We start from the raw sequence: 24340 nt of genomic DNA, 5'->3' as shown, positions 1-24340 counted from the left end.
ACAAGAATTTTGACATCAGATAATATCTTCTTATGCAACCAGGCTAAAACTTTGCAATGTCTTCATCACCCATTGAGGGCTTTCTCATTTAGGATTTGGGGGAAGGAAATTGTGGGTAGGTGTGATTGTGCATTTCTGATTAAAGCAATAAGAAGACAGAGGGGATAATTTCCAAGAAAGTTAAAGAAATTATTTTTCTTTACTCACATTTAATTTTCTCTTCCAATAGCTACAGTTCTCTCTGCTTGTTTTTATTATCAGCAGAGTACTGAAATATCACCACTTTGGTACTGACATTGTCCTCAGAATAGAGAGGTGATGGCGAACATATTGCCCATTACTTCAGCTCACCTTTTTGAATGGTTGTTTTTCCAAGCACAGTTATCCATTTAGTTTTGAATATGTCTGCTTCCTGCATCTCCTCCTCACATGATTTTGCAAATGTCAGCAAAATAAGTATCCTCAGCTGTGTCTGAGACATGTTAAGAAAGCAATGTGTAATGCACAGAGATTTGCTCAGGTTTCTGGGTATCTAAATATCAGCTAAGAATAATAACAAAACTGGAAGTCACCTTCAAGTCATCAAGCAGCTTAGACTCATGATTTTGTGTCTCTGTCAAGGCACTCCATCACTGACAGAATGAGGAGTCCAACTCTATTCAGCTGCTGCTTTCATGCCTTTGAACAGCTTGGTCTCCTTCTCCATCCTTTTTTATCCCTCCACAAGGACTCCCTCTGTGAACTCTCCAACTTGTTACATGAGTATTTCTCTCACCACTTGCAGCATTTTGCTGGGGTAGTTTTCTGAGTCCTCCATCAGCAGTGCCTAGCAAGCCCTAGCAGCTGCCATTCAGGCAAGGCCACCTCTGAAGACTGCATCCCTTCAATTACACTATTTCAGAGCAGGCAGAGACAGTGCCCGATCATAGATCCCCCACATGCAACGTGGTAGGTTAACTGACCTGAGCTGGTCTTTTTCTTGCCTTGTAGTCAAACTCTGGCTCTTCTCATTTCAACTCTCTTTTGAGCTGCAACCACCTCAAAGGACATCTCACTGGCAGCAAAATTCTCTCCAGTTTACACCTGAAGTCTGGTTCTCTGTTTTCCATCACAGTCTGAGGGCCTTTGAATCACTCTGTCTCCTCTGGAGGGTTGCAGACATGCCTGTGATTTTCCAACAGAAGGATGTTCTGAACAGAGAAATTTCAAAAGACACACAGAAATAAGAAAGTGCTGATTCACAGGCACTCTATGGCAGAAATAGTGGGAGTATTCCTTTAGCACACTACTGAAAAGCCTCTCTTTTAGCTCAGGATGAACATGTCATTTTGAACACCATGCTATGAGTCCACGTGTCTGTCATAAATTCCTTGCTGATCTCCAGGGCTGTGGCTATCTGATCACCACTCTGCTACAAGCCACAGATTTTTCTCAGATGTCAGTAGTCTGTAGAAGATCCTTTTTCTGTCCCTGATCAAGTTTGAGATCAAGTCCCAAACCAGGCTGTTTTGATAGACCCTTATCCTGAAAAGATATGCACTGGGGAAGTGGGGACACTTTCATTTTAATTTTTTTAATTTTTCATTTTGTAGTAAATGCATACAGAATGAATAAAAGCACTGTAAAAAAAAGGGGCATTTAACATTATCATACCTAAACACTTCCATTCCCTTTACTTGAAAAGCAATTTTTGCTCTTCCAATAAATAAACAATATTTGGTTTCTCCTCTGAAAGTCAGACAAATGTATTAGAAACAATGGAATTCCCCATGGAACTGATGTTCCAGTTCTTAAGAAACCTGGGGTTTAAGTTTTGGATTTCAGTTTTGCTTTGTTTTCTAATAAGATCAGATACTATATATAGACAAGATTTGGGATAATAAGAAACTTTTTCCAAAATAAATAATTAATACAACAAGAGTTGAGTAATTTATAATGATTGTGAAGCCTTCTGAAGGGACCTGAATTTTATATATCAATCTCTAAGCAAAGTAACAGTAAAAACCCAAAGATAACATAAACACATTTTTATCCTTTCAACTGTTCAATTTCCCAGAAATATTGACAAATTAGTGCTACCCAGTACTTTAGAACTAGTAAAAACAAGCTTTTACAAAAATCTCAAGTTTATAAAAATATTTCCTTTCACATTCTTACGAGCAGAACTTGAAATAATAAAGAGAAATAGTCCTTTTTAACAGTTCCTATTTTAATAAAGATCCTTTCAAATGGGCATCGTTCCTTCAAATTGAAGAAAAAAAGTTCAAGCTTATTTTTCCATTTCTCATTTCCATACATATATGTATACATAAAGAGGAGTGAGTAGTGGAAAAAAAGCAAGGGAAAATGCGATTTAAGAGTTTTTCAAGATTTTTTATTATTATTTTTTTAAGAGAGAGGCATTTTTGAACTGATTCTGCATACAAATACCCAAAGATACAGAAAGGAGAAAAGCTGTAGTCCAACATGTTGCGTGAAAGAGCATGAAATATTTTCCCTTCACCCTGTCAAATACTTTTTTAAATTCTTTGTAAGATTCCCAATGTAAGACATTACTGAAAAGGGCTCTTTAATGTAAGGTGGGCTATGTCAAGCAAAAGTTCTACCCTGTATAAGCAAGAATGTCAAAGGCTATGGCACACACACTGCTCAGCTTCAGCTGCAGCAGAGAGGTAAAGAGGGCTCTGACATGTTGCACTTTAGACCCAAGAGTATGGATTGACATGAGGGAAAAGAGTGACACACTATATTAAGAAAAGCATTTTAGGATAATGCCTGGAATATTCCAAAAGTAGAAGAGTATAAGTTGAGAAAACAGAGCCACCAGGAAAGCTAGCTGGTCAGCAGCCAGGTAGTGCGAGAGGTTAAGGGAGGGGATGTGAGAAGGTACGAGAGCTTTTCCCTGTGCTAGTTCCAGAAGCTCTCACACATGACCTGGCCGAGCTCAACCTTTAAGATAAGATTTGCATCCACTCTGGTAAGTAGACTGGCTTCTGAAAAAGGACCAATGTACCTTTTGAACCGCGCGGTGTTAAGGGTTATGGGAAGCCTGCTGCGGCTGCAGCTGTGGTTAGTGCTGCACAGTCACCACTCAAAACAGATTTGAGGAGTGCAAAGGTGCCTTTGCTCTGGAGGGGCACAACACCACCACTAATACATTTATTGAGCCAGCAATGGGGTGCTGCCCAAGGACACTTGACAAATGCTGCTTAAAAATTAACACTTTAGATGTGAGTGCTTCCAAAGAATTCCAGAAAATCTAAGCCGCTTCATTTCAAACACCCACTTACTTTCTTTCAGCTTTTAGAGCCAAACAACTTTTCTGTCTGAAATTTTATAAAAATGACTGTTGTTCAGAAGAGGTTGGTAAAGATCTAGGTGACCTCTTTTACTGTACTCCAGCAAACTATCATACTAATTTTTCTCCAGGTGTGGAACATTGTAATTTTAAGCAATGCATTCTCACACACTGTGATAGTTGAATTTTTTGCAATTTTTTCAATTGTCTTTGAAGCCTGTTATTTTCTTCACTAGCAGTCCAAGAGATGAAATTTCTTTGAAGACAACTGTTTCCATTAATACAGTATCACTTGGTCAGCCAGAGACCTAGCCCTGCAAAACGGGCCTTAAAAAGCACCATTTGTATGAATAATCTTTATTATCACAAGAATAAATTACCCAGTGACTGTTGCTCTGTGTATTTACAAGAGATAGATGAAAGAGAACTCCAATCTGACTTATTACATATTTTCCCCACATGGACCTCCAAGTATGATTGTTATTGCTATTACAGCCAGCGCTGTTCAAAAGACATGTTTGAAGAAGCACTTCGGGGGTCAGCATTGGGATTTCAGGCTATTATCAAACTAAGAATTGACCTAGTGGTGCTTTCCAACCCAGCTACAACTTTCTGGAGAAATAATAAATACTTGATAGAAGAAGTGGAAATTGAATGGGAGATGCTCAGACATTTCTGATGTAAAATTGAAAAACTGCAATAAATGTGGTTTTAAATTTGTCTCCTCAGAGAAAATATCTCTACTTTAAATCTGCTGCTCTCAAAATGATTTATAACCTTCATCTTCAATGATACCAAGATCTTTAAAAGATTTGAAACTTGGTGAATCATGGCTATCCCATGGGGTGATGCAGCATGATACTGCTTCAAGATACAGGCAGACCTTCCATGGTTTGCATTACTTGGAGATACGCTGCCATGGTGGAACAAGAGTTTGAGAAGGACAGTAATCATTGTTTTGCTTCAGCTGTGAGAAAATGCTAGGATTGTGAAGGTATGCTTTGAAATGAGTACAGGATCATTGCTTCTAACTCCTTCCAAAAGCATGGCAATCCATCTTCATATCTCTCATCCTCTGGAACTGTACCTTGCATTCCAGTAATGGCCAGGACTCTTCACACAAGCTATTCATATGACAGATTACCAAGAAGTTCCTCATCACAAATTCTGTTGACCAAACTGGTCAACAAAACTATTTCAGAGAAAAATGCCAGCTCTGAAAAAAATCATCATCCAGGTTTCCCACATAAGATTTCTTGATTTCTAGAGCAGCAGTTATTTGATGATTTTCTGAGATCTCGCCCAAGACACAAGAGAATAGCAGAACAGGAACTTTATCATGTGTCTCCCTCATGAGTACTTTAGTCCAACAAGCCCTTCTTTACCTGGAGAGCACAAGGGATGTTGGTATTTCCTTTGCCAACATGATAAGTATTACCATTGCAAGTGAACTGAAAAGTAGCAGTGGAATGAAAAACACTTTTTTTATCCAGCCATAACATATTTAAGTATTCAATCAGTTTAATTAGAGATATGACTCAAATACAATCAGTTTCTGGTGTAAGGTTTAAGCAAAGACTTTGGAATACCTACCACAGGCCTCAGGTTTCAAGAAAGTTTCAGACAGAGGAAATTTATATCTGACTCCAAGTAATTGGACACCTTGAGAATGAGACCTGGGTCCGTGACTAGTGTGAACCAAAGGAGACCTGGAAACAAAAGAAAGAGACCCTGGTACACTGAAGGACAGAAATCCCTCTTTTTATGACCTCTGTCATTTAAGCTTCATTTTAGTAGGCTCTTCTTGAGCCTTTAAGTTGTTGGCTGAACTTCATTCTAACCCATGAATGAGGCTGAAATTCAGCCCTGAAAGTACTGACTCCACTAACTAGGAATCCTCACGTTGTTACTGTACTAATTGTGTCCTCCATTGTGACAGCTATTAAATAATTTGCTTCCACTCATCATTGCACCATTTGGGGTAAGAAGGCTGGGTAACCAAAATAGGAATCTGAACAGGACTTGAGGCTTACCATAATAGAGAGAATTAGATATTTTTCCATAAAGGAAAATATCTCTCTTCATACATTTAGCATATCAACAGATACCTCAACAAAACTACAGACTTACATCAAGACCCAAACCACATGTTTGTTTAGAAAGACAGGCAGTATGCCTTTTTTTTTTTAATTCACCATTTTACTCACAAAAACAGTGTAAAATGTTTCTTTACAGAGAGACTGTATTGCAGAGAGACTGCAATAGTCTCACCACTGAAAACCCCAGTACAGCAGATTTAAAGGGAAGTTGTGCAGAGGCAGCAATGTGTTGTACCACCCAGGGAGAGCTTGGGTACACATCAAATGAGTCCGACCTTCAGCGTGTGGGTGTGCTGAGATTTTAAAGAGGTTCCCAGTCGAAGAGAAAGAGGAGTCTCCATTTAAGCTAAGTGCCACATTCCACATGTGTTAAGCAAGGCGAATTTCTGGATGTCAGGGAGCCTGCCTAAGATGCAGTTAAGGTATTCCAACAGATAAAATCTTCTCTCCATGCTGCATTATAGCACAACTAGCTAAGAGACTGACCTCTGCTCTGCCCATCGTTCTTGATATCAGTAGAATGCAGGACAGCAGGGAGACTACAAGGTGGAAAATCGAAGTAATGCAGGACACCAAGCACTGCTTGTTCACAGGGTAGCTGGGACAACAGTGCTGAAAGTAATTTGTTCTATAAATCATAGAATACCAACTGTTTTCAGCAAAAGCATGGTCTAGACAAGACAGCCCAGCACTCTGTCCAGCTGAATCTTAAAAGTGTCCACTACTGGGGAACACTCCACTTTCCTGTGAGAGATTATTCCAAGGGCTGTTTGTTCTCATTGTGAAAAATTTCCCTCTTCTGTCCTATCGGAATCTTCCTGAGAGTAACTTGTACCCCTTGTCTTTTCCATGTGATGTCTTGCAAATAGGAATTTCCATCTTCTTTGTACCACACTTGAAATACTAGAACACGGTGATGAGGTCTCCCTAGGCCTCTTTTCCCAAGGCTGAACAAACCCAGTTCTCTCAGCCTTTCCTCACATGGCAGGCTGCCCAGGCCTTTGAATATTTTTGTGGCCCTCCTCTGGACCCTCCCCAGCCTGTCCATAGCTTTTTTTGCATAGCAGGGACCAAAACTGAACACAGTGTTCAAGGTGCAGCCTGAGGAGTGCCAATTAGAGAGGGACAATGCTTTCTGCATCTCTGCTGGTGATGCCCTTGCTGATGCAGCCCAGCATCCTGTTGGCTTTCTTTGCTGCAGGAGCAGCACACGGCTCACTCATATCAAGCTTTTTCTTGTCCACCAGGACCTCAGGTCCCTTTCCACAGAGCTGCTCCCCAGGCCTTATTCATTTATTAGCCTCAGGTATAAATCATGATGCTCTGAGAAGTTTGACCTTTTGGCATACAGCCAGAGCCATGTTTCCTCCATGACCTTGCAGAGCCCCCACATCCACCCAGTGTGCAGCAGTTTGGACACAGTTCCTCTGCATGCACAAATGAATGCATAGGTGGAGAAGGAGGGTGTACATGGATATCCTCAGACCTGGCTTGCCACCCCGTGACAACATGTTGCTCTGCCAGCTGAGACACCACACTGCAGCAAGGCTGGGAAAATCACCCAGTGTGCATCCTCCCAGACCACAGGGAAAATCAGCCCTACGCTGCTGGGGAGAAAATTGGCAAAGCATGGACCTCAGCCTACTTATTTATACCCTTGTAGGTGCAATGGCTTTGTAGCATTACGTCACAGTAAAAGAGCAGGAACATTATTGACCTTAGATCCAAGAGCCAGGAAGATGCTTGATGGAAATCTTCCCTTATCTCAGGACTGTGGGAAAGATAAGAGGTGTAAGTGCTTTCAAACCTTCACTGGCATCCAAATAGGGATGTAACAAGCCTATCTATGTGCCAAACTATCAACTTTTCTTCGTAAAACCAAACCAAATACCTTCTGAGAGCAAAATAAGGGTTATCTGCTTCAGGAAGTTTAGGCAAATAAGTCTGATGTTTCAGGGTAGCACAGAGGGTACTTGTGTGACTTTAAAATAAAGCTGTTGATCTAAGTAACAGAGTCTCAGGGTCATTTCCTATAAATATATATTTGATCTCCTAAACAATGCTTTCCAGTTCTCATTCATTATTAAACCAACGCGTTTGACCCAAAATACCAGAGAGAAAAAATTTGTGACCAAAACTTATCTGACACCTTAACATCCCACTTGACAGACATTACAGGTCTGTTCAATGTCAGATTTTTGCACTAGTATGTCTTTGATCTCATTTTATCACACAGAATGTGATCTGCCAGCACCTCTTCTCTTACCTGTGCCAGTACATACACAACTTCTGGGTTTCTCTTTACCTCAAAGGCAGCTGATTTATTGGCAGGAAGATGTACTTTTTCACAGGCAATGTTCAGGTGGGAATCACACTAATGCTTAGTAACTTCATCATTCAGGCCTCCTCCCTGTCCCCATGGGGATGGCATGTTGATGGGGTCTTGAAAACACAGAAGAAAGAGAGGGGAAAGTCCCACTCCCCCACTTCTGTAGCAACTCCACCAGCTCCTCCATTTCTCCAAGGGATTTTCCTCTCCAATGCAGCACTCTGGTGCCTTTATTTCCGTGTGCATGGAGGTCCCTCCCCACCTACCTCACACATGAGTGCTGTGGTAGCAAAAGGCTAGGTGTTGTTTTCTGAAACCACAAGCTGAGCATGGGTCAGCACCTGAAAACATCACCTCCTCCACCTGCTGCTCCACCAGGTGACTGACGTCGGGACACGCTGCTGTGTCACAGCTTTTGCAAGCATGTGCAGAAAAACTGCCCACAGAGGAAAACCCTGAACTTGGGGCACATGAAAAAACTGTACTTCTACATGCTAATAGCAATGCACTAAAATCCTCTGAACTGAGGCACCTCAATGAACAGTAAATTGTTGTATTTTAACAGCTGTAAAAAAGAAAAGCTGTTAGAAACCTTGGTCTAAATAGTTTTTAAGATATGTAAAAATACAACACAAAAAACCCCCTTAAAAATTACGTTTGTTGTTTTACATCTTCATTTAACACTTATTTGGAAACTTCCAGAAGTTTAGACTGTAATATGAATTTAAGCACCACTTAATGACTTGGCTCCAGCTGAATATATCTTCATTAGGCAAATGTGTCTTAATTTGTTCTGATTAAGCAACAGTCATTGTTCTTTGCCATTGTTATTTGAAGCAACTCCTAGGACAGTCCCCAGTAAAGCAGTCATCCCAGATAAATATACTCCCATCAGACTGAACCCAGGAAATTCAGACAGGGTTCCTTCTTTAATGTCCACTAAGTGTTTAATCTGATTCTATGGTTATTTATAAAAAATCCCATCTGCCAAGGATAACATCTCACACCTGAAACAATGGCCACAGATAAAGCAAAAGGAACTTCTTGAAACCTTTGACATTGTTCTCAGCAAAGACAATAGGGTAGGTCTTTTCAAGGCTGAGGAAGAGTTAATCCTCATAAGTCCTATTAAAACCAGTAGGCAAATCCCTAGGAGGAGTTTCAAAATTTCAGCCCTGACTTGTTCTTATTGCTCTCACACAGGAGAAACCGCAGACCATGAGCGATAGCTCACTGTCACAGACAGGCATTCTCACCAGCCAGGTTGACACAATGGTATTACTCAACATGCAAATTAAATATGGGTAATATGCCATGGGATGAAGGCCCTGTAATAAACGGTCCAAGGAAGGAAACACCTCCCGCTGTGTTTCCAGAGTACCATGTAATTTACAGTCACTGCTGTGAGTTCTCTGTGAGAATATTAATGACTACATTTCTCAGCCAGAAATATTAAAGTCATTACTACCATCTGAGACTGTAGACTACAGGCTGGAAAGAAAGGGGGTTCACTGAAAAGGACATTATTTCCTAGCTAGGAGCAAGGAAAAAGAAATTAGGATCTTAAGCCAGAGTCTGCTTTATTAGTATACCCTAAAAGTAGGAAAAGAAATAGCTGCTTAAGTAAAGCATAGCTGAACATGAGTTGAGTCCTCGGACTATGTTTTTTCCTTCTCTTCACTAAGGTAACACTTTCAGATTCCCATTGGCTTTTGGGAACCGTGGGCAACTTCATCAACCAATACAAGGGGAGTTTGCGCTTCTGTTCAGACATTTCTCTCCATAAGCAGAATATTTCCTCACAGTTCAGACCATCTTCACATGATCAGCTAGTGTCATAATGGCAACGAATGTGAGAGTGCTCTCAACAATAATGTTCTGTGCCTCTACAGTGTCCTGTTGTGAAAGGTGACAATAAGATGTGCCTTCTGTGTGTCATGCAGCAGCTCCATGCTGCTGATTAACTTGGCCACACACTCTAGTGAAGTGAAGAAGGATATTTTACTTTAACATCTTAATTTCAGCTATGACCACACAGCCATCTTTTTAATTTCAGCTATGACCACATAGTCGTAAAATGGGAGAGCTAATCAGCCCGGCACAGCAGCAGACCTCCACTCTGAAGAAACTTTGCTATCTTGTTAAGTCAGCCACCAACTATACCATCAGAAGTTGACATTCCTAACTACTTTAAAAAGAAAGGTGTTTTAATGAGGTCTCTGTATTTTATTATGGATGCTGACATACTCATGTGGTGAGCTGGGAACTCAATAGGAAAAGGGAATTTTTAAGGTGATCCAAACAAACAAAAAAACCAAACAAATAAAACCAGAAATAAATGTCGCAAGAAAGAACTGAAACAGGGAAGTTTTATGAACATTTTCAACTGATATTTCTACAAAAATAAACATCAGCCAAATGAAATTGAAATGTGGGGACCATCCCAGTCCCAAAACTGTTTTACATTAGCGTGTTAATTTCTGTATTCTATCAGTAATGGACCAGACTGAGCCAAAAAAAATGTGGGTCTCTCATATGACAAGATGCTAACAGCTAATCAGAGAATTCCGACCCCAAAGTAATCACACATGAGAACAGATATTTCTAGGAAGACCTAGAAGTACAGAGTGAGCCTGGGGTCTTGTTTGACCAAGGCGGTAAGCTGTTCTTCTGAGGAAGAAACTGGTGGAAGCAGATGGCTGAGCAAAGCTCAGTGAACTGCCAAGTTCATGCATGACCGAAGACAGTTTGCACAGTTTGTACAGCGTGATTCAGCAGGTCCTACCCAAACTGTGATGGTCAAAACTGTCTTGCATGAAGATGATACTGGGATTTCCAGGATTGCAAGAAGCCACAACTAACAACAGAAGACATATATTCTGGACATCTAAAATCTTTAATGGAAGAATGGGTCGCACTGAGTGGCTGACAGCAGCTTTGCAGGAGACACCCAAGCCACGAGGTTAACTGGGAAAAATTGAAGGGTACATGCACACAGGCTGGCACAGACTCAAACTTTTCACTGCCCATGCTCCATGTTGGCTGGATTTGGAGCAGTGGGGAATTTACATAACTCCCAGAGTGTGGGTAGGGAAGGTGAGGCTGTCAGCCCTACTTTATATAGGTGTGCCCTCAGACACCCTGCTTCATTCAACATTTTACTCTCTGACTGCAAAAAAAAAAGCATTAGAAGAACAGAGAATGCTGTGGTCATCTGTCCTTTGACTAAATATATGTTTATAAATCATTCAGCACTTGGAGATATTACATTCCTGATTCTTATGCATGTCAAAACCCATTGTAGCATTCTTGCAAGGGCAAAGGACCTTTTTTGTTGCTGATGGCACAACAAGCTCATAAAAAAGTGGCTGAGTACAAATAAGAACTGAGTCTACAGCTTTTTAAGGTCAGTCTTGGTTCCTGACCAGTGGTGAAGCACTAATTTTTACTGTAGCAGTTGAAATATGAGAAAACAAATTTATAATAGGTGATGGTGGCTGTTCACAGCCATGCCCTCAGAAGCTTGGGCAGAGGGTAAAGCTTCTCCAGGCAGAAGTATGGGGCATGTATTGTGAGTCTGTCACTTCCAGGAGGCAGAGACACACCCAGGCAGAACTGTGAGCTGGGGCCCTGCACTGGGTCTGCACATCTGCAGAAGACACACACTGGGTTTCTATGTGGCCTGCAGACTTGTTGAAAGCATTCTGGCTTGGTTTGTTGCTGCAATTGCTTTTGCTCCAACCAGGAATCCTTGAAGAAGTCTGAAGTGCTCAAATTCTTGGGGGGACAGGGGAAACAAAAGACACAACTGAAGAATCTGAAGGTAGGGTTCCATTAGCCAAGGAGTACATCCAAGCATTAGTCTAAAAATCTAACAGCCCAGACAGGGGGAGGGCAGGGGAGGAAGTTTTTGTGTTTTCTTCTGAACTAAATAACTGAGTAGAAATCCTCAGTGACTTGCAGAAAGCCCATCTGCTTCAACAGTAAAATTGAGATTCCCACCACTTATAGTGGCTGAGGGCAGGAACAGGACACGATGAGTAAGACATGTGAAAGTCTTTGAGAATTTTTACCTCAAGCTGGCAGCATTTTGTGTTGCTGTTTTGAGGAGCCCTTTGTTGTTCTAATATGGCATAAGGTACCGAACATCAAATATGTTTAAAAGGACTAAAATTCAGACGAGCTCTAGAGCTAAGGTTTAGGACCCTTAATGTTCCTCTTTAAAGTGTCCCTGCAGTGCAGAAGGTGACTTTGTAAACACAGAATTTTTGTGCGACGTTCATTTTCCCTTTCACTTTCATGTCAGCTTCGCTGCATTTTACACAGCTACAATTTTAGGTAATCCTCAGCATGGCCATGCCAGTGTGGCTTACAAAATCCAACCTGGAATTTGCTGGGGTTTTTTTCTCAGAAGTATTTTTACCTTCTTTAGAGACCATTTCAATAACCCAAGATAATTCCTAATTCTATATCTAACAATTCAATTTATTTATGTACAAAAGAGCAAGGACAAACAGTCAGCCAAGCAGAGCAGAAGGCTAAAGAAACACATCTGGAATAAATGCTTCAGGAAAAAGAAGACTTCCCTGGTAATCACATTGACCTGAACAGCCAAAGGGACATTTTGCCTAAGCCTCAGGCTACGAAATTTCATTCCATTTTCACTCACCACTCTCATCACCTGTTTTCAAAGTCATATGTTTGAAATGAGTTACCTAACTCCACATTTGGGCTCACAAATAACTGGGATGAATGACAGAAGCACTTAACTCTGCCACATTTACAAAAGAACCCAGAGGGTTAGATACAATAAAAGCTGTAATGATTTCAGTCTTAGCTGAAATATTCAAACGTGAATTGAGGTACTTAACGACCATCTTTATTTTCTGTAAGTGCAGAGCATTTGCCTTAAGTAAAGCAGGCTCTTCGGAGAGCATAAGTTGAGCAGTTGATATCACAGATGGTTTTTAACATGTTTGTCCATAGCCTGAAAAATGCAGTTTGTATTTTTAAAACATGGCCATACCTAATGAACTTGTTTAAATATTAGGCAGAACGGCAAATATGAGTTGGAAGTCACAGAACAGAATGAGACAGGATGCAGACATAGGACACCACGGTGGGAATCTACTACAAGCCAAATCATACATTTTAGGACAAAAGTTAGTATTGCCCCAAACCAGAGTTTTCATTTAACCCATTAAAAAGATGCACAATGCTACAAACTTCACAAGTAGATCTAAAGCTGTGAGAAGGGGTGAACATGAATCAGATTTAGGGGGTAACAGAATTTAGTTTTCAGTCCTGGTCTCTCACAAACAGATACATGTACAGTAGATATATATGCACTGTTACATATTCACTTTTCACAACTTTACCTTAAAGTAGGAGGATGCTTTAAAAGATGCATTAAGCTTGACAGCTGGAAAAAATTAATAATAATAAGGCTGATCTAACATTTCAGAGTACAGAAGATTTTATTTCAACTTTAGAGAGATATTGAACTTCTGCCATGAAAGATCAAGACCATCAGTGGCAAGAAATGGAAAAGCTGGTAGACAAAAGCAGAGTGTGTTTGAAACATTGCTAGAGTATTAAAACGTTAACTATAGTTGACCCACACGTAAGGCTCAAATCTAGACGTATGAGTTGTGTTGCAAGAAGAGCATACTTTGTTACAAACAGGGCTGGGTGTTATTGCCCTGTCTGTGGCCTGGTAAATTAGTCACACTGTTCCAGTATGAAACAGTGTGACAAAAAAAAAAAAAAAGGTCTTGCAAAACTGAGGTTCTTTGTCTCGTCACTTATGAAATCAGAAGCTTGCTCTCACACCACTGTGAACTATGCCAGCCACATCACTCCTCATGCTTCCATGGAGTTTACCCTCAAAGTCACAGTGGTTTTTTGCTCTATTGTGGGGCAATGCAGCCAGGTTTTGTTGCTGCGCAGTTAAGGCCAGAACAGAGAAATGTGCTGTGGCAGCACATCACAAAAGAATTACTCATTCCCTGGCATAAGTACTAAAAGGTCTTTATCTCAGGAGTTAGGTCTGCTAGGACCAAACACTGGCAAGCAGGTTATTGCTTTACTCCCCTGCAAAGCAGAGAATATATTTAGTAGATTTGTCCCATCCCTCATCTGCTTGTCACAAAACCTGAGCACAAGCTAGTACCCTTCAAATCTTCTAATGTTCAGACTGGAGATAAGAAGATCAGAAGCATGGCAGTCCAAATTCAGAGAGAGAGAGCCTGAAAATGCATGCACACATCCTTTACCTTAGCTGCACTCATTTCCAAAGCAAAATTTTCAATACTGCAGACACCAAACTCAAAACACACTTTGAAAACAATTCTAAATAGCAACATTACATCACTGCAGTTATTCCTGTGCTGGGAGATGCAAAAAAAGAAACAAGTCAGAAATATCCCTATCAAACCTATTCATTAAAATGCCCTTTTCTTACCTCACCATGTTGTCCCACTTGGAGCTCATAAAAACAGGGAGGTTGACAGGATTAGGACACCACCTTGGAACATGACTATTCTGTTTGAGCAAACACCATGCAGTGTTCCCTTTACCTCATGCACACTTTCTTGGCATGTGTCTAAAGTCCAAGTCAGTTGCTCTTCACATTAGTATAGAGCAGGGCAGATGCACTGAAATGCAGCCAAAGCATTTTCAAATTTCTATTCCATACAAGACTATCAAGACACAGGCTTTATGTTGCTGCTGAGGCCTGCTAATTTCATGTGCTTCTGCTCCTGCATATAGGCCATAGATGCTCTAAAGCCATCAGCTCATGTAAAGAAGGTGAGTTGCTCCTGTTTGCCTTCAGTTTAGGGACCAAAGGAAATCACAGGTATATGCTAAAGGTATCCCACCTGACTTCTCAGAAGGGTATCCAAAACAGCACAAGTGACCAAGTCCTCTAGTGGGCTTTCAAGATTTTTTATCAGACTTGGGGTAGGTGGTATGACTAGTTACTGAAGTTCCATGGGGGACAGCAAATTGCCACTATGTGAAAACTAAATTCTCTTCAGTCATTTAATCACACCCTAACAGGGCCAGAAGAAGCAGTGCTGACTCCTGGGAATGGCCAAAGCTCAGACTCTTTGCTCCTGTTACCAGAGGCAGTGGCTGTGGGTGTGTTTTGGGGGAGCAGCATACAGGGATGGAGTCAGCATTCCCTAGGCTACTGATTCACTCCTCACTAGCAGACTGGATGGAGCCGGAATGGGTGAGGAAGCCATACCGTTCACCAGAGAACTGTGTCCAGCTGGAAAATTAGATCTTACCTGTTTATGACTAGTAATGTAGACATTTTCCCTAGAAACCACCTTCTGGTGGTGGGCAGGAACCTTGCTGCAGTCACCTGCACGAACTGATTTAAAATAGTGCATGGGCTCCTTCCAGTGTCACTGTGATGCTTGGTCTCAGGGTTTTAACAGGTCTTCAAGACACAACTTCTCTGCACGTCTGTAACACGCACACTCTAGTTCCACGTATCTGTTTTCTTTCAGTTGCCATCAAACAGCCCTTCTCCACACCTCCAAAAAAATAAAAATAACAAAGCCAACCCCACTTATCTTAAATGGCAACTTCATGCAAGGTTTCAACCCAAGGTTATTTTTTTCTATCAGTTGTTTCTTTGAGAACAGACGGCGTTTGCAATGGTTGAGGATATATCCTATTTTTAAGTGTCATATGTTTTTACTCTTCTGCAGTGGACTTAGCAATCAGAGGAAAATGCCACAAGAGCTGGGCTTTTTACATGATATACAAACCATGCTGCCTCATGCCACTCAGGAAATTATCTCCTATTGCAAGTGCCCAGCAGCCAGGGTGTCTGTATCCACCCTTCTGATGCAACATTTCCTGCCAGTAATGGATAAGGAACAACCTGCATCCGGCAGTGCCAACTCAGCAGAGCACCCAAATATTAACACAACAAAACCAGCAGTGAGAAAGTTTAAAGTTACATATCATGCCATGACCTCTAGTACATGGTGTTCCAGGGAACAGTCCCATCTCCACCACAAAATTCAGCATGATGAGAATATCTCATTTGTTGCTCAATTTTTTTTTTTGTATTTTATTCTGCGCACATCATATTTTGACAAGGTAGCAGCTCCCCCAGAACAGGAGAAGCAATGAAAAATGGAGTCAAGATCTGACACGCTATTTAGGTTTGTTATTTCTTATACCGCAAATTCATAGGATAAAGCCAGCCTGACTTTGCAAGTAACTGCAAGCTCAGTCTCCCTCTATTTTGATCCTTCTGCACAAGAACTTACTCTTAGAATGGAAAGCCACCTAAAAAAAAATTGAGCTTAAGCTTTTAAACCCTGCCAGAGAGATTAGACCACGTTTTGGACTTCGCTAGCATGGCTAAATAGCTTCTGGGTCAAACCTGGCTTCTACCCAGCAGAGGAGAGTTCATATCAATTTGCAAAAGCCTGGGTGTACATGAAGTTAGTGTTTGAAAGTAGCCACACGAACAGGGAAAAAATGCTATTGTGAATGCTTAAAAGACATTTTAAGGATTTAAGCACAGCCACAGTGACTCGTTCACCAAGGAAACACAAAAGTTCACATCTATAAACCTCTGCCAAAGGCCTCTGGGATGCCACTGGTACCAGGAGCACCTCCACTTTGGTTCATGCTCCTGAATCATTTCCATTTTGTTTCTCTGTAAGGCTGAGCGCTGAAGCAGCAGCAGCTCTAAGGCAGCGCTGCCTAAGGCAGCTCTGGCTGCCTCCCTCACTGCCACCCCCTCGGGGCTCAGCAAGCCCTGCAAGGAACTGCGAGGAAAGGCTGGAATCAGCGGCTTAAGGAAGTGATAGTCAACGGCGCTGGGATGGATCCCCCTCAAAAAGACTGAAATTCAGGAGAAAGGAAAATTAAATCAATCTGGAATCAGACTTCTCGTGTGAATCCAAGCAGAAGGAAAATGAGGAAGGGGAACTTTCCACCTTCACACTAAATCAGGGGGAGACGGGGGTGGAGAGTCTCTTATTGTTTTCCACTAGTTCCAGGTATTCAACTAGGACACTGGAGACCAGGATTCTCCTTTCTAATTAAACAGGAGCAGGATTTGATCTTGTTTAAGAGAATTTCTCACCCACCAAACTATTTTGAAGTCAGAAGCTAGAGGACTTTTGAGTCTCTCCTGGTTCCTCTTCTTCTAACAAATTGTGGGTGTCTGTTCCCCAGCTGCTGTGATAACCAAGTTATTCTCACTCTCTTTGGCCCCATAAATACACACTGTTTGCCAAAACCCCTAACTGATCTTCTGCTCTGCTTTCCTGTCACATGGAACAATGAGAGATTTTTAGATGCCTACATCATTTGGAAAAACAGAATGGAAACATTTCTGAGAAATGTCCTGTTTGCTTACTTCTGCATAGTTTTAAATCAACAACTTCTTATAACAGAGAAGTCTCAGAAGAAAACAAAATAAGATGTATTCCTAGAAAACTGAAGCTGCCTCACCATAAATACCATAGGCAAAAATAATAAAACCTCTTGGGTACCCTTCAAGCCAACTTACACAGTCCACTCCCTTAATGCTAAAGTTTAATGTCTCTGCCATTAGGCTGGGTCCTCAGAGTGTGCCACAGTAAGTTTGAATGAGCACATTTGAGACTTGCTAGTAGGATAAATATCCTCCTGGACTTACACATACTTATTTTCTTGCTATTTTTCTACAGCACTTAAAAAGCCAGTCTTGCTAGACACTGATCTCCATAGTAGGGCTATTTTATAGCACATTGCTTTGAACTTATGAGGCTACTTGTCAAGGAAGGTGGTCAATAAAGTCCATCTTAAGAAATCACGTAACTGCAGAGAGCAAAATCTGAAGAAAACCTCCCATTTTCAGGCAACCTACAGAAGTTAGTTCCCTTCCTTCAGAAAGGCCAAGAGCGTGGTCCATAACCCTCAGTTCAAGGAAGTGTTGTGAATTCTGGCCCCCAAAAAGTCAGGAGATGCCTGCGAAAACCCTAATTCTTTCCCAGGTATTGTATACTCCAGGATCCAATGTTCAGTTACACAGTGTTTTCCCACAGTTTCCAGCCACCTTCAGTGGATAGGATGAATTTAACTTTGGAAACAAAGGGGGCATAATAAAGCAGACTCTGGTCTGATAGGGCTTACAATCACAGAAGTTGGGAGATGTGTGGTGCTTCCCTTTGATGATAAACCTGGAGATAAGATCCATATCCAAATGAACGGTGTCATGGACTGCTTTCCTGCATATTCACACAGACCTAGAAGCTTCATAGAATAAAGCAAGAGGCCCTCTTCTTGCCCTAAATCCCCTCCTGCTAGGTCATTAGGAGAGTGTGGCAGCAGAAAGGAAAAAACACCCATGCGCCAAGTCCTGGATATGGGAACCTCTGGAGCTGTGAAAGCAGTCCACAGGAAAGTTATGGAAATGCTTCATGTTTTGCAGAGAAAATTCTCTTGTTCAAGCCCAGAGGTCCTCACCTTAAAAGTGAGCAGTGGAGAGAGGGGCTGACAGTCAAAAGAGCCCGTGGTCAACATCAAAGAGGGGCACAGCCAAAAGACCTGACCCAGAGAAGAGCTGTAATTCCAACAGTAAGTCTGACAGAGAGACAGAGCAGTTTTCCAAATTGCCTTGAAAGGGTAGGTTTGTAGTAGTGGCAATTCTGTGCCACTCCAAAAAAAAAAAAGATTTTACCCATCTCTGGGCAGAGCTTTTCTACATCACAGAGTTGCCTAAAACTCATTCTAATCCAGCATCCTCAATGCACTCATGTTTCATTTTCCAGGTGTCCATTTTGGGACATTTGGAACACGGATAACACGTAAAAATTCCCACCTCCCACTGAAGGTCAACGTGAGCTGTGCTTTAAACATGAATGCAAGAAGAGAAAAAAATTGTAAGTACCTTGGTCTCCCATATTCCAAATACAGAATCAAAGATTAGTGGGCACATCAGGTGGTAACAGCTGTAACATCTGCATCTCAGTGGCTCACATACAAGAACACCTCACCTCAGTGGAGAGCTAGCAGTGGGCAGAAATCCACTTGTGTTCATGAACAGCTTACAAACTCTGATCAGAGCACTTCCAGTCCCTGAGGAAGGCCTGTATTCAGTGTGGGGTTCAGAGGATGTGTATGAAGTAATGTGAAGGAGAATAAAAGGAAGTGAAAAAGCACCATCCACCAGGATCAAGGTGAGAAGTCCAAAGCACGAAAATACAGTGTGACCACCTACATGAAGACTGGTTTAATGTGAACACACACACAGAGCAGAGAAAAAGGATGGGGGGACAAATCAGGGGTTTGGACAACCGAATTTAAACCAGGCACATCTAAACATTTTGCTTTTGGTCTTAAGAAGACATATACACATACCTATCTTGAAAATTGATTCAGACAACTCCTACCACTATCAAATAAAAATATATATGTTTGCAAATTTTCAGCCAGGGCTACTCTAACCTAAGCTCCTTTCCCCTGTGGACATAACTCATACACGGTATACTTAAACAGCCCTAAGCAGTGAATTAAAAATACTGTTTTATTTACAATTCTGTACCAATTGATTCACTGTAGATATACATCAGCCTTTCCATTAAATATTCATCATTCGGTGGTTTGCTCCTGCTGCCATAAGGCAATGCCATGGCAGTACCAGGGCTTAGATAACAGAGACAAGTGCCTTAGAATTACTTAGAGTACCTAGCTCTGCAACAATGCAACCTATTTAGCAAGAACATATATTTTGAAAATCACTTGATTTTCCTTTTAAGCTGCACTTTGACCTAAAGTTCATTATCAGGTACTGAAGCCTTTTTGATGCTACAGTCATCTGGGTCACTCCTAGGATTGGTTGAGGACAGTGGGTGGATGGGCAGAGGTCCGTTGTACGAGGTTCAACAAGGTGAAATGCCCATTCCTGCATGTGGGTCACAACAATCCCATGCAATGCTACAGGCTTGGGGAATAGTGGCTGGAACGCTGCCCAATGGAAAAGGACCTTGGGGGTGCTGGTCAACAGCAGCTGAAGATGAGCCAGCACATGCCCAGGTGGCCAAGAAGGCCCAGTCCTGGCTTCCTGGCCTGTGTGGCTAGGAAAGGACCAGGAAACAGTGTGGACAGCAGGACCAGGACAGTGATCATCCCTCTGTACTCAGCACTGGTGAGGCCACACCTGGAATCCTGTGTTCAGTTTGGGGGCCCTCACTACAACAAAAACATTGAGGTGCTGGAGCAGGTCCAGAGAAGGGCAATGAAGCTGGTGAAGGGCTTGGAGTACAAGTCCTGTGAGGAGCAGCTGAGGGAGCTGGGGGTGTTTAGCCTGGAGAAAAGGAAGATCAGGGGGGACTTCATTGCTCTCTACAACTGCCTGAAAGGAGGCTGTAGACAGGTGGAGGGTGGTCTCTTCTCCCTGGTAACAATCAAGAGAGGAAATGGCCTCAAGTTGTGCCAGGGGAGTTTAGAATAGATACTAGGAAAAATTTCTTCACTGAAAATGTGGTCAAGCACTGGAATAGGCTGCCCAGGGAAGTGGTGGAATCACCGTCCCTGGAAATGTTCAAAAAACATGCAGATGTGGCACTTGGGGGCATGGTTTAGCAGTGAACATGGCAGTGCTGGACTAATGGTTGGATTATTTTATTTTAGAATCATAGAAAAATAGAATTGATTATGTTGGAAAAATCCTCCCAGTTTTAATCTGCAGCAATTCCAAAGGGTTTGCAGGCCCTGTGTGCATCCATCAGAGGTATACAGACTTCTTCAGAAGAGCCATGCCCCTTCTTGAGGAGCCAGCTTGAGCCAGATACTCTCTACCATAAAACAGTTTCATATTTAAAAGTAAGTACAAACCCACCTTGCATACCATAAACCCATAAGCTGAAGAGATCAAATATGCTCCTTGCTATGTAAAGCCCAAAATGTTTGTAGATAATAACACATACTGCCTCCCTCCCTACTGAAGTACCAGTAAATGCATACACATCTCATACAGTAACAATGGGAGACACTGCTTTTGTTCTGAACATGGAGCTAACCATGTAGCTGGAAAGCCGGGGAACATTTCTGCCAAGTTTCAGATATTCTACTTAGATATATTTTCCAAAGAGTCTTGCTTTTATTTTTTCCCCTGTTGGTCTTGCTCGGTCATACACGAAAGTAGGGAGTTTTATTTCAGTTGAAAACTAAACAGGATCTTACTTCAGGCTCTTAAATACAAATGACTGGAAGTAGTTACCTCTGAAATCTTACCACAAATGACCACAGAGCTCCACTGACCTGGATTTTTCTCTTATCTGATCTTACATCACATACATGGTTTATAACACAGAAGAAAATCAGGGAGCAGTTTACACTGATGTGTCTCCCAGAGCTGTTGGGACAGGTTACAAGAACACGTGTTCAGCAGCCACATATCAGCTGACTGATGAGCACTCTCTGGGTCAGCCACATTGAACTAGCAATTTCCAACTGTACAGAAATATCTCTTAAAACAGATGCATAAGATGGATAAGGTCCATGCTGGCCTTACTGCTGGCCTTCAGAACAACAAAGGAGAAAATTCGACCTTTTGTAGCTACTAGAAGAAATTCACTTGTAACTCTTTATTTGCCAGTCTCTGGTACCCTGCCACCACTTTTTGTCAGTATTAGATGACTGTTATGACATTATTTAGCAGAATCCAGGTTAAAAATGGTCAACGCTTTCCCTCATACAAATACTTTTATGAATATGTAAAAAAAGGGATTGAAGTGCTTAGAAAGATCTCCACCTAAGCGAGCACTGCTTGGAATCTTTGTTCCAAGTCAGTCACACTGCCCTGTGCTGCTGCTTTCAGAAGTAATGATATCCATCCTACAGCCAACTGAAAAAAATTATTTCTGGCTTTCAAACTCTCAAAGGAAATACTTTCCATTCTGTTCCTAAAACCAATCAATACTGCAGTATCCACAATTGCTTCTAATACAACTTCATGAAGAGCATGTGCAGGCACCAGGTGAGGGTTACCAGAAAAGGACACCTTTCCAGCTGGAACATAACATTTTCTGCCCAGAAGAACTGTTTAGTTCTCTGCTTCAGGCTCTGAGTACACTGATGGGACTGTACTTCTCCTCCAGTAAGAATCCTTAGTGAAGAAAGAAGTCATGAAATGAAACTATGAAAGTTGAACACACCTTTTAGAAAGCCACTCTAAACTGATGTTTGTGTTGTGCCGAGGGTTCTGTATCCAGAGGTTTCCCTAACTCTAGTTTGCTGCACAGTTCCAGCATTGTGGAATATCATGGAAGACATAACCATGTTGTGAAGAGGAGTCAAATAGTTCATAATCAAGATTTATCTGCATGGACAAAGAGGGTCAAAGCAAAAAGAGCCTGTCAGTCACAAGCAACACTGACCCTAGAACATCAGGCTCATGTCTCTGGGGGCCTGAACTTTAAATGAAGTTTTTTTTCACATGACATAAATTCTATGTACTGTAATAAAATTTACTTTACATTTACACTGAAATGCACTAAAAAATGTTCAAACAACATCCTCTTCTGGAAAATATAACCACCCTGTGTTCACTGCAGAGCTGTCAGAGCTCCAAACTCCATCATCACCTGCCATCATGGGAACACCAGGCACCCAATCAGAATCCAGCTGAGAGAACAGAGGATGGGGGGCCAGGCTGCACCACGGGCTGGTAGCAGGGACATAGCAGAGACTCTACCCATGCTCACAGAGCGTACAAATCTTGCAGGATTTTAAAAAGCCACCACAGTAGGCGTATGCTCACCAGGGAAAAGCATGCCCTTAAACTGTGATCCCATCCAGCTGATGACAGGCAGCTCCTGCTGTCAGAAGGTAACTCGCCAGGCAGGAGCAGAGACCGCTGAAAGCAGCTGGCCCCAGTCTGCACACACTCACCCTGCTCCCTGCCCTGGCACCGGCAGCAAACCTGATTTCCCCAGGCGCTGGCAGAGGCAGAGCAAGCGATGAAGACATGACCATTTTGCTGTGCCCTTGGCAGGCTGCTGCTGCCCAAGGCAACAGCCCACATCACCTGTGCTCCCAGCTGGCCCTGTTTTGCAGTCAGTTCTCTGTTATGTCTTCAAATGACTCTATTAACACCTCAAAAATAAGTCATTTGGGCCCCACCTAAGGTTTGGAGAGATTTTAACAGTTGCCTTGACTCATGGATCTGCAGACTAAACGCAAGTATCATCCAGGAACATTAAATCCCACACACAATTGTGACAACTTTGATATTATTGCTTAGAACAGTGCCCACTTGAGTCATGCTTTAATTCAGTCATTAGTATTTTCATGGAAAAAGGCATATTTTCCTCAGCCCTGTTTCACAGAGTGGAAAGCACACAGGAAGGATTTATCGCACATAAAAACAAATTGCTATTTGCATGTCAGAAAATGGCTGTGGGAAACAGAAATACTTCAATTACTCAGAGCAGAAAATAAACAAAAGTGAAATTTTTCCAATTTTTAAAAATAAATAGGTTATCTGCAAGTGATAGCTCCATTTCCCCCCTCACAAAACAATTGCCATATCCTTTTCGGTATGGAGTATAACTATCAAGACTGACACATTGGTTTGATTATTGTGAGAATGAGCAAAACAATGAGCTCTTATAGCCAAAGAGCCTTGAATTCAAACAGATGCCAATCCAACCTGTAGAGAGATACTCTATTGTATCTTTGAACACTTGCCCAAAAAATATATTCTTTTTTTTTTTAAAGGAAGAAAAATAGTCTTTCACACTTTGTTTTGAGAGGAGAAGGACATGTTTTCCCCTTTTAATTGGTGACCTGAGGATGTCAGCTCCTCTCTTACACATTATCATGCCACCAGAACACAAGTTCAGGGCAATTATCCTGGTAAATGTGACTAAACACAATCTAAGCCACCACAGTGAGAAAGAAGCCCATAAATCCCACTGTTAAATTATTTACATAGCGTTGCAGCCAGACGTGCCTGTTGGGTGGGGATGAGATTGCTGCCCTGCTGCCTGTGTGCTCAGTTTGGGAACATGGGTCAGTGTCTTGGCCTCTCTGTCTTCTCCACCATTTTCCTCCATGTAAAGTGGGATGAATGGTCCATCCTGAATCTACTGATGTTCAGTTGAAGTGCAGTTATTTCCCCCATATGAATAGGGTCCAGCCTTGGCTTGACCACCACTGGTAGGAGGAACAGCCTCCCCCACTTCCAAGACAGAATGAGCTCACTGTGGATTTAGCTCTTTTTTCCTTATTCTGGCAGATTTTAATGAGGATGGGAAAAAATAGTGAGCGCAGATAATGAAAATGGTGTTTTGTGCTGAAAGTTAGTTCAGTATTAGTTTGATGGAGGGATAAAACAGTAGACTCTGGATGGTGCAGTTTTCTGCTTCATCATCTACTTTTCTTAAGATAACAAACAGCTAGCCAAGTGCTCATTAATGGATAGTGACAAGTAGTTTCCTGTGGTCTTAAAACAAAACATCAATTACAGACAGTGTTTTCAGTTCTAGAGGCTGAAAACCATTCAATACCATTCAGCTGGTAGCACGTTTTTTGGGTGATGAGAAAACAACGATGAGGAAAAAAAAACAGAAAAAAAACAGAAAAAGA

General features: G+C 41.8%; 1 protein-coding gene across 1 annotated transcript in view; it reads right to left on the bottom strand.

The window, feature by feature from the left end:
- Window positions 1-24340, bottom strand: part of F13A1 (coagulation factor XIII A chain) — a 191889-nt gene that overhangs the window by 89692 nt on the left and 77857 nt on the right. The window contains exon 5 of the mRNA XM_017746922.1: window positions 963-1190. The gene's annotated coding sequence lies outside the window, so the exon portion shown is untranslated. The remainder of the gene's footprint in view (window positions 1-962; window positions 1191-24340) is intronic.

The sequence above is a fragment of the Corvus brachyrhynchos genome, unplaced genomic scaffold (genome assembly GCF_000691975.1).
Source record: "Corvus brachyrhynchos isolate BGI_N302 unplaced genomic scaffold, ASM69197v1 scaffold100, whole genome shotgun sequence".
In the NCBI taxonomy this organism is placed as follows: Eukaryota; Metazoa; Chordata; class Aves; order Passeriformes; family Corvidae; genus Corvus; species Corvus brachyrhynchos.
This window is presented reverse-complemented; position numbering and strand designations above follow the sequence as displayed.